Source organism: Hemicordylus capensis, chromosome 6 (genome assembly GCF_027244095.1).
Source record: "Hemicordylus capensis ecotype Gifberg chromosome 6, rHemCap1.1.pri, whole genome shotgun sequence".
Lineage (NCBI taxonomy): Eukaryota > Metazoa > Chordata > Lepidosauria > Squamata > Cordylidae > Hemicordylus > Hemicordylus capensis.
In genome coordinates, this window is record NC_069662.1 from 149,216,647 (window position 1) to 149,231,592 (window position 14,946).

Sequence of the window (14,946 nt, forward strand, 5' to 3'; positions counted from 1 at the left end):
TATATTGCGATTTTTATAGGGACTCGCATGAGTCATTAATCTTACCCCTCATTATATATCATATAACTCATTTCTCCTGTCAGACTGTCAAGCCAATGTTACGTACGTGGCTAGGCTTTGTTTAATAGCAATGAATATACGACAACACCTAACAACTCATGTAGTGGGATAATTTACTATGTCACTGTTTTTGTGTAAAACTATCTTGTTGCATGGGTGTGACATTATGTGCTTTCCTTCATGATTCTGTACTGGTCAAAGACTGTAATATTTATCTATCCATCTGTCACTGGAAGCTGCCTTATACTGAATCAGACCATTGGTCCATCTAGCTTAGTATGGTCAACACTGACTGGCAGCATCTCTCCAACGTTTCAGGCAGGAGCCTTTCCTAGCTCTACCTGGAGATGCCAGGGATTGAACCCGGGACCTTCTGCAGGAAAAGCAGATGCTCTTCCACTGAGCCACAGCCCCTATCAATAACAAATATGTGACTTAGTGCGGTGTTAGACTGGAGTTCAGAGTTCCCAAGTGGCCTCTCATCCAGGAACAAACAAAATATGGACGGTGTTATCTCGTATTTTCTAAACTGCCGTAGATCTCCAGAAGAATAATGCTTCCTAATCTGAAAGGGGGGGTGGGGGACACACAAACAAACGAAACCCTGCCCAAGTATTCTGATCTTCAGGTAAACGCCTGCACACCGCTAGACGCTGACACCTGTTTGAAGACTGCCACGTCTCCTATTCATGCCTGCCCCTCTTCGATTGTGTTTGCTTGGGGAATGGCATATGAAAGTTCCACTGCAAACGTTGCTCCAGAAAAAGAGATCCGTCTGTGACAGGAGGGAAGATGCTATGTAAAGACAGCTGACAGCCCATCACGAAACTACAGGGAAGTTCCCATGCTGTGCTGCTACAATTAACGCAATGACTGGGAATATTTAATTTGCTGGCTTGGTTTTGATTGCAAATGCTGGTGCTTTTGTCAAATGCCTTATGCTCAAAACTAATTCTCCGCCACCCCCCTCAGCATTAGGTTACCACTAGTACTTCCCTTTGAAGCTTTCTCACAGGAGGGAACAATTTTACATTAGGGCTGTTCTCACGACACAGGCTGCCTGGATTACCCCAGCTGCTCCAGTAGAGGGTAGCCTGACGTTGGCACTTCACCCCCCACTTTTCTTTTTAAACTGAATTTTACTGAGGTAAAATAAATCTGCAGTTCGTTTTACCTAGGTAAGCGATCGTGTGAACGACCACCCCGGGTAACTGGGCTTCCCTATGGCCCACCACCATCTCCGGCAGCGAGCTGGGGCGAATGAGCAGCTGCGCATGCGCAGAGCAGAGTGGCTGCTATGCCAAAAGTAGTTGCTCCGCTGTGCATGTGCTGCATTCTGGGTCCACGGAGCTTCTCCCTCCAGCTGGCAGAGTGCCAATCGCAGCCCTCGAGCACGCGTGGGTGTGCGGTCGGCAAATATTTCTTCTTTAGAGGGGAGGCAGGTAGGAGCCAGCCTCCTCCCCCGTCCTCCCCACCTGTCCAGGTAAGAGGTCATGTGAATGACCTTACTCTCTCTTTTTGTCATAATGGAGGGGGGACCCCACCCACCTTATAGTGTTTTCACATAGGACATTAAAAGTGACTTTTGGTTCTCCGTGTCTGAAGTGCAAATATAAAGCTTGCTTTGGCTAGGGTGCACAACATAAAAGTGGGCTGCTTTCTGCCCCATTCGCATGCCTACTTCAATATGAGGATAAAAAAACCAGCCTACCTTACAGGGTTGTTGAAAGGATTGCTGAGATAATGGCTGATGTACTGCACAAGAGTATGTCTGCATAGGTACATATGTGTGCCATCTGCATTAGCTGCATAAGCACAAAACCTGTGCAAATTGCATTACACAAACGTAGGCTTATTGGAAATCATGGGCTTACTCTTGAAAAGCGTGTCAAATATTGTGTTTGTGTGACTTGAATAACTTATGCAGATTGTGCAAATGCAACATTAATAGGCCAACTTTTTGTTGCACAGCAGTATGTCAGCCCATGTCTGTGAAGCTCTTTGTATACTCCTATTGCTCTGCATATAGATGCTTAATATTGAGGTTGTTCAGACAATCAGCTCCACCTGGGTTACAGCAGCCCTACCCAGGTAGAGCTGCCCATGAGAACTGCCAGGATTGGGACTGATCCTGGTGCGCCTTGGCTGGGTAGCCCAGGTGTTTACTCTGGGCTAATAGTGAGACAGAAGGGTGTGAGCGTGCCCTTCTGTCCCACTCCCTGGTCATGTGAACACTCGGGTTTCCCTGCAAGAGTTCCCGGCAGCAGGGAAATTCCCCAATGCACCGTGCTCCTGGCACAGTGCATTGTGGGATGCCAGAGGACTTCCTCCTCTGGCTCCCAGCTCTACCACTTGCCCAGGTGTTGCTCGTGTGCCGTGCGAGTGGCAGAGCTTTAGGTCCATCAACGAGTGTGTGCAGAGAGGCAGGTCAGAGCCCACCTCCACACCTGCGCTCTCCACTGCCAGGTACATTGGTTGTGTGAATGACCTTATTGTTACTTGACAGGCAATCATGATTGTTTTTCTATATTTTTAAATCTCTCTTCCTCAAGGAAAAGGGATTCCATTTAGGTTGGACTGGCTGTCACTAAAAAGGAATATTCGTAGCATGAAAGTCAATTGTATTGTGTGTCTAGGAAAATATGTGGTCAAGCCCCACTGACACTTTCCCAGCCGTTGACCACTGTTTGTATTCTGCCTTCCAGTTGTTGCTCATGAGCAGGGGCACAACTAGACAATTTTGTGGCCCAGACCGCCTCTGTCACGAGGCACCCATGGCGTGAGGCCCCCCAAAAACTACGTTTTGGAGGCCTTCCATGCCGAACCTCCTTAAAAAAAAATCCAGCTGCCGCACAACCGAGGGGTGGCTGCTAAGGGGGGAGCCCAGCAGTACTTCTCCCCCCCTCCGCCCCCCCGTGGCGGCCGGAGCAACACTGGGCCTGTCCTTTTGGTCCAGCGTCTCTTTCTAAGTGTGAGGTGCGCCTGCGCAGTTGAGAGAGATGCTGGACCGAAAGGACAGGCCCTGCATTGCTCTGTCCACCACTGGTGGGGGAGGGAGAAGGACTGCTGGCCTAGGCTCACCTCCCGGCAGCCACCCCTCGGTCGCTCGGTGGCTGTAATTTAAACACACACACACACACATACACACACACACAGGTTTGGTGTGGTGTGGCAGGTGCGGGGTGGCTGCTGGAGGCCCTCCCTGGCCATTTGGAGGCCCTCCTGGACCTTGGAGGCCACAGACTGGGGCCAGAAGTTCTGGGGGTCAGAGTGCCTCTGCTCATGAGACAGGACCGACAGAGCACTAGTCTCTCTCTGAAACAAACCTGAGAGTTCAGGAATGCTACCTGTGGCAGGTCACAGTTATGACAGAGGAAGAAGAATAGGCAGAGGTGCACCTAGGTAATTTTGGAGCTGGACCTAAAGGCCTTTGGAAGCCCCCCCCCCCATTAAGCATCATTTTGCTCCACTGGGCGACCACACCACCTGGGACAGGCTAAAATGGATTTTGCCCCCCCCCCCAGGGGCTGTGGAGGCCCTGGACCTCCACCCCAAGGTCCAGGGGTAAGAGCGCCTCTGAGAATAGGGGGCTGAAGCAGGACGGACCTGTCCCTGGCCAAGAGAAAACAGTCTTATAAAGGCCCTTGAGGGAAGGCTCCTAGCTGTTGTCCTCTGGTAGGCAGGGTGAGAGAGCTGAGGAAATCTCAGACAGAAATCCCTGAGGGGAAAAGGGCAAATATACCAAAACGGAGCCATTGGAATGGGGCAAGATTGTGGAGAACACTGGAATGGCCGAGTCAATTGGCTCAGTCAAGAGAGGTTAAGCAAACAACAGACATTTTTATGAATGTGCAGAGCCCTTTATCACCTTTTCCAATCCAATCAAATAAACCATGCACAGCGCATTCCTAGAACAGATCTTTTATTTATTGATGTGATGATTGTAATGTTCATAATTTTAAAAATGGACATAAAATGCTGACTGAAGGCTTTTTCACACCTTTTCTCCACAGAGAGCACCTACAGCTGCACAAACAAATACTTTTATTGTGTACAGCGGGTACGTGTGCTGCAGCCAGTCCTGGTTTCTTAGTGTAGGTACAATGAGTGAATTATGTATGATGTTCACATGTGACAATCTTTGTGAGGGATTCATACAATTTCCAGTACAAAATATTCTTCTCAGGTGGGAAATGAAGCAGTTCTTAAAAAGAGCTTCAGTTTGGGGAGTCAAGGGTCCACCACACAGTGTTCCCTCTAACATGGATTCCCAAATGTTGTTGACTACAACTCCCATAATCCCCAAGCAAAAGCCATTGCAGCTGGGGATTCTGGGAGTTATAGTCAACAACATCTGGGGATCCTTGTTAGAGGGAACACTCCCACCACATCAATATCAAAAACTCTAAAGTTGTGCCCTCGAGTCGGTGTCGATTCCTGGCCACCACAGAGCCGTGTGGTTTTCTTTGGTATAATACAGGAAAGGTTTACCATTGCCTCCTCCAGCGCAGTGTGAAATTATGCTTTTCAGCACTTCCTCTATCGCTGCTGCCTGATATAGGTTTCCCCATATCCCCATATTCTGGGAAACATACCAGCGGGGATTCGAACCGGCAACCTCTTGCTCACTGGGCAAGTCATTTCTCCGCTGTGCCATTAGGTGGCTTATCAAAAGCTCTAACCCCACCCAAACCTTGCCTATGAGAAGCCAGCTCAGTTTAAATACATGGCGACATTTCCAGATGATAGGATGGAACAGCACTTTATGAGGAAAACAGGGAGGCCCCTGAAAACCAAATTCTCTTCACACTGCAGCATGTAGTAAAACATAACCCTTGTGCTGGCCTCATGATATTCTGCACATCAGAGATGGGAAAGATGCTGCGCGGGAGGAGGCAATGGTAAACCCCTCCTGTATTCTACCAAAAACAACCATAGGGCTCTGTGGTTGCCAGGAGTTGAAATTGACTTGACGACATACTTTACCTTTACAAAATGGCAGCTTGTGCAAACATTCACATCTGGAGAATAAGGGATTTTAACATGAGGGGATGAAATGAGCTTGTCCATGTAATGAGCTGGAGACAATGAACTTTTGCATCATCTCTTTTACTGTATTATTTGCCAGAAGTTAGTCTTACCTATTTTAAAGAATTATCCAGGTAGGTATTTTGAGTTTTATACTTTGTTTCTGTTTTCAGAACAAGATGTAAACATCTCAGATAATGTCACCAGGTTCTGCTCTGCGGCTTACGGCTTACGGAAACAATTTATTAATTAGGATAATAAAAGGGTTAAGGATATTTTTAAGGATAGTTCTTGAATAGCATCAATGTGTACACGTAAGATGATTGATTATGCATGCTATTATGGAGTATGTTTCTTTTTCTGTCCTTATATTTTCCACGTATTTCCTTGTACTTAATGTTATGCTGTTCAGATTGTATGAGCTGATATTTTGATGCTTTGCTTATGACTGGTCGCAGACTGTAATAAACACTGATTGATTGATTGATTGATTTGATTGATTGAACATGAGGGGATGGGGCCATAGCTTAGTGGTAGAGCATCTGCTTTGCATGCAGAAGGTTCAATCTCTGGCATCTCCAGGTAGGCCTGGGAAAGACTGTGGCATGAAATCCTGGAGAAACTGCTGCCAGTCAGTGTAGTTCGGAGCTGCACAACTTTGGCCCTACAACTCCCACAATCCCCAGCCACAATGGCCAATGGTCGGGGATGATGGGAGCTGTAATACAACTGCTGGAGGGCCAAAGTTGTGCAGTCCTGGTGTAGATAATACTCAGCTAGATGGACTAATGGTCTGACTCAGTATGGCAGCTTCCTGTGTTCTTAAGTAACATCAAACCCCCTGAATTCCAGGAGAGTTTTGCTGCAGGACAGGAGGAGAGCAAGAGAGACTGTTTCATGGGAGAAGAAACTGGAGAGAAATTAATGGGAGAAAGCAAAAGCAACCCTGATATCTCTCTCTCTCTCTCTCTCTCTCTCTCTCTCTCTCTCTCTCTCTCTCTCACACACACACACACACACACACACACACACACACACACCAAAAATCAAATGGCATGGCCATGGCTCCACTCAACCAGCTAATCAGATTTGCACTATTGGTTAGAAGGTAGGGGTGTGCACGGAACCGCCAAACTGCGGTCTGGCACTGGGGTGGAGGGTGGCTTTAAGTGCGGGGGGAGGGTTTACTTACCCCTCCCGCCGCTTTCCCACTCTGGCGCCATAATTTCAGAAGTAATTGGGGCGGCAGGATACCTCCCTGCCGCCCCTTCCCCGCTGTTGCTATTAAAAACTCCCAGGAGTCCTTTGCGCGTGCACATAGTGCGTGCGCTTCACGTCTCTGTGACGTGCGTGCACGCAAAGGACTCCTGGGAGCATTTAATAGCGACAGCGGGGAAGGGGCGGCAGGGAGGTAGCCTGCCGCCTCAATTACTTCTGAAATTACGGCGCCAGAGCAGGAAAGCGGCGGGAGGGGTAAGTGAACCCTCCCCCTGCTCTTAAAGGTACCCCCCCACCTGAACCAGACTGCCCAGGCCTTTACAATGGCCTCCGGACCGGTCCAGGCTCATCCCTATTAGAAGGGAAGGGAGAGTGAAGTAAGTCCCAACAAGAAGAACTGCTTCAGATAAGCCCAGGAGTTTCCAGCAGTGCACAAGCTACTTGATGCCTGCCCCTGTTGTACATTTGACTGAGTCCCCCAGTGGCAGCCAATGCAGTGGTGACACAATATGATTACATCAGGGCATGGAGTAAGCTCTCCTTCTCATTACATAGGAAGAGAACTCAAGGCAGGGCTGCCATTTTTAGCACAGCCTGGTGTCTGTCATAACACGAAATTCTGCCCTCAGGGTTGTGCTTTGGCATGTCCTCCAGGGAAGGGAGATCGACTTCATGGAGAACACCAATGAGATTTACCTCAGAACACATGCTTTAGCTTGGGAATCCCTTCATAGCTTAACAGTTTGCTACATATATCCCTTTCTGATGGAATTGAAATGGACGTTATTCGTAAATGGATAGAATACGGGAAAGTGATAAGGAAACCTAACGAAAGGGGAATAAATGGCATGCAGGAGGACGACAGCAAGGCAGCCTGTCTTAATGACGTGACAGACCCAGAGGCAACTTGAAAACTGTCAAGAAAATTATCTGTAGGCCTTGTTATCTCCCCTAGTTTGGCATATGGTCCAGCAATTGGAAACAGAAGATGACGACGACATGTTGTGGACAAGATAATGGCTTCTTTTCTGCTCCTCAGTGTCCCCCACCCCACCATTACTTACCAGAAACATTTCTTTTTTTCTAAAGTGAAGGAAAAATGCATCCAATAATAGTGGCTTTGGAATAATACCCTAAATGAACTGGATGTCTTAACCCTTGGCAGTGAAACAGCTATTCTGTGGGGCAGGGTTTTTAAAAAGGAAAATTCAGAACAGCACAATAGTGAGTGAGTCTAATTCATATAGGCAGCATGCACTGCTACAGTACACATCTGGGCATTTTGTCTGTACACAGAGACATGTCCATGCACACTTGTCTGTACACCCATACTTTGCTGCCTAGTCACATTCTATGGCATTTAGAAGCCTACATGAAGTGGAGAAAATCCTCAGAACTGGAAATTTGACAACACTATTGCAGAAGAGTTTTCACTTAATTGATGAAGACTCTGTGTGGAGTAGCAGAGGAGTTTATGGGAAGTGTCTTTGGCAGAGGAAGGAGAAATGGGTCTGCTTGATCAGGGTCTGGGTTCTAGAGGGGACTGGACTACTCACTTTCCTTTTCTCCTTGTTATATCAGACACTTCTCACGTCATCTAACATCATACAACTTTTGCATGATTTGAATTTCTGAACTGCACAAATGTTCTTATAGGACAGCACTTTGCGGAGTGATGGGTGGAACTGCATGTTTTGTGTTGGGTTGCACATTTTTTTAAAAAAAGCTCTGCTGTGTGGCAGATGCCACAGAAAGGGGCAGAAACCACACAGTGGAGGGCTGTATATTGAGGATGTCATTGGACACGATCCACCAGGAGCATCTCTTTGGCAAACCACTGTGTGAGCCCCTCTCCTCCAGCATACAGATAGCCTCCCGTGTGAACTGTGTTGGAGATACAGCAACAGCAGTATTGATTCTTTACACCTTCTATCCTATTATTGACCACTAGGGGCATTGGGAATGGAGATAGTAAGCAGGAGTCTCCCTCTTTGTTGATCCATTTTTGTTCATTCTCTCCCTCCGTCCCGCCCTCCCTCTGGCTTCTGATTGGTAGACTGCTATTTCCAGGTCTCCCCCTCCTCTTTGTATCTGCTTGTTGCATTTTATCTTTCCTTTTCCCTTGTTCTGCTCTCATGCTATGAAGACATAGAAAGCTCAGGGACACAGGCTTTCTATTCAAGTATGCAACTTTCTTAATAAACCTTTACAAGTTTTTGGAACTTAAATGTCTGTCTCAAGATCAGAGGTGCACCTGGGTAATTTTGGAGCCTGGACCTAAAGGCCTTTTGGAGGACCCCTCTGCTTTCTAACGCCCCCCCCCCCACTCACTATGACACACACACTAGTTTTAACACGGGGGTTCTAGAGGGCAAAAACAGCAACTGAACTCACAAGAATGTAAAACAGGTATATTTAGGCAAACATGCATTAGCAGAAACATTTCAACATGCAACTTAACATTATCCCACCCCACATATTTCTCCCCCCCCCAAGCACCATCCAGGACAGACTAAGGAGGATTTGGAGGCCCCCAGGGGTGTGGAGGCCCTGGACTTCGTCCCTGAAGTCCAGGGGTAAGAGCACCTCTATTCAAGATCCTCTTAATGGGCTTGCTTATTTTTGCACACACTTGTTCTGTTAGAAATCGGATCACTGAAATCCCTTCCCTACAACAGGCTGAATTGCTCATTCAGAAGCCGCTAGAAAATGGCTCACTTTTCAGGGAAGCCTCAGCAAACAACCAGTTTTCTTCAGAGCCAGCAGCAGAAGCTGGGCAGAGAGAAGCCAACAAGGAAAGGAGGAGAACTCAAACTGGGACTGTCTGTTTGCAAGCTAAAATCATGACCCTGCAGCAGTCTGAAAACTCTAGATTGCAACTCCAGGCTGTGATTTTAAGTGTGTTCTGGACTGGCTGAATAATTACTTGGAGAAAAAGAGCACCCAGGCAGCTGAGCTACCACCTGGACTGCTGCAGCTGCTCATTTGCAAAAACAAAACAACAACAACAACACACATCGCAGACTCTGGGATACTTGGGGCGGGGGAGGAATGGTTCTCACTATGCTAATGTTCTCCTTTGCTGAGTGTGTTGAAGCAAATATAGCATGTTGGTTGGGATGATAGCAGAGGCATAACTATAATAGGGCAAGGGGAGACAGTTGTCTGGGGGCCCACTGCCTTGGGGGGCCCCCACAGGCAAGTCACATGACTGATTCCCCCAGTCACGCACCCACCCAGGCTTCCTTCAGTTGTATTCATCCTCCGAAATTGATGTGAGTGTTAAGACCTGGAGCTACCAGAACAGCATGTCTTTCTCTAGTACCATTAAATGACTTGCATTGTCCACAATTTACAAAACCATTTTAACAATAATTTAGGATGATGTTCTGTGGTGGCGATACATAGGAAATATGTATATATAAATTTTACTATGCTTTTTGTTACCACTATTCAGCCTCATTTAAGATTTCTTTACTTCATGAGCTGAGCTTCATTGGGGTGGGGGGCATTTTAAAATCTTATCTCTGGGCCCACTCCAACCTTGCCATGCCCCTGGATGATAGTCTGACCTGGACCTTTAAACATGGGGGTGTGGAGAAACATGGGTGTGCACATCTTCCCCTACATGAAATGCTGTCCTGTTCTCACCTAATTACCTCGGGAACAGTTCATCCAAACCATCCAGCAGAATATGGTTTTAATAGGAACATAGGAAACTGCCACATACTGAGTCAGACTATTGGTCTATCTTGCTCAGTATTGTCTACACAGACTGGCAGCAGCTTCTCCAAGGTTGCAGGCAGGAGTCTCTCAGCCCTACCTTGGAGAAGCCAGAGAGCGAACCTGAAACCTGCTCTTCCCAGAGCGGTTCCATCCCTTAAGGGAATATCTTACAGTGCTCACACTTCTAGTCTCCCTTTCATATGCAACCAGGGCGGACCCTCCTTAGCTAAGGGGACAAGTCATGCTTGCTACCACAAGACCAGCTCTCCTCCCTAAATACTACTGTATGTTAATAGTATTAAATGACAGCATGCCAGGTGGAGGAAGAAACATGCACATCCACACTCCTCACTCTTGTGTTTAGAAGCACTGGTCAGATGTTCATCCAAATGGGTCCAGTTTTACCTGTTTTGGTAAGTGGTAAAAATGTTCCAGGGCAGTTCCAGGGTGTGTGTGTGTGTGTATTCAGTTTACAGCTGTGCAAGTACCTCAGAGAGAGACATTTTTCACTCCAATGTGCCTTTAGTTTTCAGCTCTATCTTTCTGTCCAAACTACAAAGACTGTTTTTTAAAAAATCACACTCACATGTTACATCGGCCCCTCCCTTTAACTGGGGTGCTGATTTTCTTCCAACCTCTGATGGCTAACTCTCCAGCAAGATTTCCATTGGAACACAGGAACATAGGAAGCTGCCTTTGACTGAATCAGACCTTTGGTCCACTTAGCTCAGTATTGTCCGTATTTGCTAATGCATCAATTATAACAAAAGATAATATTTTGGAGAATTATTCTATCTATTCTATTAAATGCATTGGCGAATATTCTTTTCCAAGTCTAGTCTACACAGGCTGGCAGCAGCTTCTCCAAGGATACAGGCAGGAGTATCTCTCAGCCGTACCTTGGAGATGCCAGGGAGAGAACACAGAACCTTCTGCATGCAAGCAGGCAGGTGCTCTTCTCATCCCCTAAGGGGAATATCTTAAAGTGCTCATGTGTAGTCTCCCATTCAAGTGCAAAGCAGGGTGGACCATGCTTAGCAAAGGGGACAATTCATACTTGCTACACAAGACTCATACTACCACTCTCAACCAGTGTTACCTGTAACAGGGATTCCAAGATGTTGTTGACTATAACAATTCTGGTCTTTTACTGTAATAAAGTATAAGTAAATTGACTACAACTCACACAATCCCCAGCTGGGAATTATGGGAGTTGTAGTCAACACCATCTGGTAATCCCTGTTATAGTGAAAACTGCTCTCGAACATTTGATTCCTTGGAGGATACCTCATCCTGGCATCCTAGCTATTAACTCATGGTGGCTGATATGCTTGGTCTTGTGGTAGCACCGCATGTTGGCGACAGTGCAAATTTTGCTAAGGCCGCCTGCTGTGGATTCATAAGGCAGCCCTGACGCTGTTGAGAATGCGCGGTTGTGCAAGCCGCACAACCACAGTTATTCCCATTGCAGTGAATGGGAATAAATGGCACGGTGCTCAAGCGTGTCAGGGCTGCTTTATGAGTCTGCAGCAGCCCCAGTGCAGTTCATGCTGTTGATAGCATGCTGCGTATCCTGTCAGCCAATGCCTCTTACAAAGAAATCCTTACCCTTCAGCCATAAGACCGTGGCTGATACTCCAGGAATGTGACTTCTGCGACAAGTCACCCAGTTAAACCCAGTTCCTCTGTTTTCCGGGTGGGAAATCCATCGAGAACCCCACCCCGCTGGAAATATATAAACCTAACCTCTGTGGGGCCAGGGATACAGTATTCCTGCCCTATGTTCTTTTACATTATATTGTGTATCCAACACATCTTTCAAGTTACAGGGTATCCAAAGAAAGTGAATCCTGACTAAGGACTATGGAAATCAATAAGCTATGTTAGTTGCGAGTAACTTAAGTCCTGTTCATATCAATGGGACAGATATTCACTTTCTTCAGATACAGAGCAATAAGTCTGTGACCCACAGGTAGTTATTGCTCGGTACGTCAAAGAGTAAAATGGTAATGAAGAAAACTAGAGAAAAAACCCCAAACAACTGATATCCACTCAGAAGCAAGGGATACCTTGCGAGAGATCTACAGTAAGCAAAACCACGATGGAGAAATCAGCAACGAGGGATGAGGAAGGGTTCCCCATACCTTCTGAACTTTTCTGGGTGCAGCACCACATACATTTGATCTTGGGTCTGAATTTACTGGGAGCTAGACCTGACCTTGGGAAACCTCCAATGTGTCCCCTTATTCTTTCTTCATCTACTGTATGTTAAATTAGGGATGTGCGAACCGGCTCAAAGTCGAGCTGGATCGCTATCAAACCAGGCCTGTTTGACAGCTCGCCCTCTAGCCAAACGGGACCCAGTTTGGTTTGGTTTGGCTCTCCCTCAAGTCAAACTCCCCGGGCCAGTTCGGGGGTTTCGAAATCTCCCCCTGGCGTGCAAATGGCCAGTGCGCATGTGTGGTGGCCTTCAAAATAGCCACCGTGAGCAGACAGGGCTGAAAAGGTCCATAAGTGGGCCGAACTGGCCCTAAAAAGACCAGGGGGAGGCCAGGGGGGGAAGCAGGGATCATTGGATATCCTCCCTGGCTGAGGCAGCACCCCCTGGAGGCCACTGGACTGAGTAATGTTTTGTTTTAAATTCCCCCCTACCGCCCCTCTTCGAGCCTGGCCTAAAGTGGTTCGGCCTTGAGCCGAACTGGGGCCCGGTTCAACGTGCATGGAATTGAATTGGGTCTGGTTTGGTTCGAGTCTGGTTCAGTTTGAACCAAACCGGGCTTCCTGGTTCTGTGCATACCCCTACTTTCAATCAACCACCGGATTCTTTTTTAGTCAGACACTATGGGCCTAATGAGACATACATTAAAAATAAACAAAACCTTGCACAGAATGTCTTCTACAAGACTAATTGTTCCAGCAGACTCTAATCTAAATTAGGTTTCCAAGAAAACGGTTTCCCTCGCTCTATTATTTTTAGCCTGACTTGTATGTAGTCCTTAGAATGGCACCTTTATTATTTCTTAAAAAACATTGGATTAATTTAGATTCAATAAAGCAATTACAGTCAGCAAAGGGATTAGCAGTTTAACAGGCACCCCCCCTCCCTCATGCAAGACAGAGAGAGAGAGAGCAAGTGAGCGTTTACACGTCTAGCAATGTACCTGACTGTTGTGTGAGAGATGATTCAGCTCTGATTCTTATTTCTTAAAATTTATGTAGGTTCACTTCTTCTCCCTTCTGCATTTCAGGTGCATGTTTGTTGGCATGCAAATACTTGCCTTTCAGTGACTGAGGGCTAGGCTGCTTTGGGCCTTTTAAACGCTGAAGTAACAGGACTGAACTGCCGCAGGTGAAGCAACAACCAGCCAAAAGGAAACCATTCAGACAGCTATGTCAAGTATGCTGTCTGACAATCACTCAGGCTCCCTGAATAGAAGAGGTGCTATACTCAAGGGGCAACAGAGTAAACCAGCAGCGCAGATCTCGGCTAAGCATTTGAGGAATTCCCTCCTGCACGATGTGGGATCAAATGGACAGAGAGAAGTGGGGAGGAGAGCTGATCTTGTGGTAGCAAGCATGACTTGTCCCCTTCTCTAAGCAGGGCCCACCCTGGCTTGCATTTGGATGGGTGACTATATGCAGGCACGATCTGCTGTAAGATATTCCCCTTAGGAGATGGGGCTGTAGCTCAGTGGTAGAGCATCTGACTGCATTGCATGCGGGTTCACTCCCTGGAATCTCCAGGAAGGACTGGGAGAGACATAGGAACATAGGAAGCTGCCATATACTGAGTCAGACCATAGGTCCATCTAGCTCAGTATTATCTACACAGACTAGCAGTGGCTTCTCCAAGGTTGCAGTCAAGAGAGTATCTCTCAGCCCTATCTTGGAGATGCCAGGGAGGGAACTTAGAACCTCAGTGCTCTTCCCAGAGTGGCTCCATCCCCTGAGGAGACTATCTTATAATGCTCACACTTCTAGTCTCCCATTCATCTGCAACCAGGGCAGACCCTGCTTAGTTAAGGGGACAAGTCATGCTTGCTACCACAAGACCAGCTCTCCTGCTTGAAATATTGGAGAGCCACTGTCAGTCAGTGCAGAAAATATTTGGCTAGATGGACCAATGGTCTGACTCTGTATAAGGCAACTTCCTATGTTCCTGTATATTTTTCTCCGATTCTCATAATTTTAGAACCCCGGGCCATCCACTGAAGCAAAATGCTGGCAGATTCAGAAGAGACAAAAGGAAGGACTTCTACTCAATGGGGCCATTCACACAAATGTGGTGGGGGAGGAAAGACACTTTGCTGGGGGGCGGCTGTGATGAAGTGTGTGGCGCGTGCTCCCACACAATCTGTGCTGCTCTGTGCAGCCCGGAGCAGGGTGGGTCGCTCTGAGGCCGGGACTCATTATCCTGGCCTCTGGGTATCCCACAGTGCACTGTGTGCCAAGCGCAGTGCACTGCAGAATTCCCCCAGGAGACGGGTGCTTTAGGCCCCCGTCTCTGTAAGATCCCAACAGCCAGGTTAAGGGCACATTTATGTCCTAAACCTCAGCTAAGAGCCAGGCTTTGGTGCTGGGTATGGCTACCTAAGCCAGGGTCCGGCTGCTTGTGTGAGAACAGCCTCCATGTGGCTGGCTTCCCAGATCTCCCCAGGTCTTTTTCTCACACAAAGGGAATCATAACTGTGGCTTGCCTATTCTGGGTGTCTATGGGGTAAGCCCCCCATGGCGTTGACCTCCCCTATCCCTCCGCTCTCAAATCTCATCACACTTCTGTCCCTGACCTTCTCTCCCCCAGTAACACCAATCTGAATTGTCTGAGAATCCCCTGCACTCTCAAATGAGTCTACCCTTTCCCTGCTGCTTCTCTGTTGCTGCACCTAAGGGTCCATCCTGTCCACTAGGCAGACC

The 14,946-nt window shown here is 47.4% G+C and overlaps 1 non-coding gene across 1 annotated transcript; it reads right to left on the reverse strand.

The window, feature by feature from the left end:
* Positions 1-402: 402 nt before the first annotated feature.
* On the reverse strand, positions 403-474 carry TRNAE-UUC (transfer RNA glutamic acid (anticodon UUC)). Its single transcript has one exon. It is a non-coding gene; the product is annotated as a tRNA-Glu (tRNA).
* Between the last annotated feature and the right edge of the window lie 14,472 nt (positions 475-14,946).